The 462-nt window shown below is 40.9% G+C and overlaps 1 protein-coding gene across 1 annotated transcript in view; it reads left to right on the top strand.

Moving 5' to 3' along the window:
- LOC119588856 (band 4.1-like protein 4) overlaps positions 1–462 on the top strand; it is a gene marked incomplete at its 5' end in the record, with an annotated part of 128,141 nt that overhangs the window by 210 nt on the left and 127,469 nt on the right.

Here is a 462-nt window from a genome sequence, read left to right as displayed (position 1 = left end):
ACAACGCGAGAGGGTGAATGTGATGCGAGTGCGTCTGGCCGAGCGCCCCCTTCGGGCTGGTTCATGACAGGCAGATGATGAAAAAGGCAGAGCTAATTGGCAGGTGAAGAGCTAAACGCCCAGGGAAGGACCAGGTGTGTTACAATTAACGCTTAGGTAGGCCATGAATAAAGAGCAGGTGATCAACAGATCAATTAGAAAATATATGCAAATGATTTAGAAAATTAGAACATGAAGAGTTTACGAGAAAGTATCGATGGCGGTAGAACACGAGTTAAAGTCGGATAGATAATAAGGAAGAGGAGTTAAGAAGATAGAGGTTAAAACAGTTAAAGGGAAGAAAGTGAAGAAAAGGAATAATGTAAAAGAGCAGGATGGGAAAATACGGAAATAGAGAGGGAAATGTGTGTTAAAATAGGATAAAATAGTAGTGCAATAAAAGGGTCAGTTCAGGATAATACT

This window comes from Penaeus monodon, chromosome 24 (genome assembly GCF_015228065.2).
Source record: "Penaeus monodon isolate SGIC_2016 chromosome 24, NSTDA_Pmon_1, whole genome shotgun sequence".
Classification (NCBI taxonomy): Eukaryota; Metazoa; Arthropoda; class Malacostraca; order Decapoda; family Penaeidae; genus Penaeus; species Penaeus monodon.
This window is presented reverse-complemented; position numbering and strand designations above follow the sequence as displayed.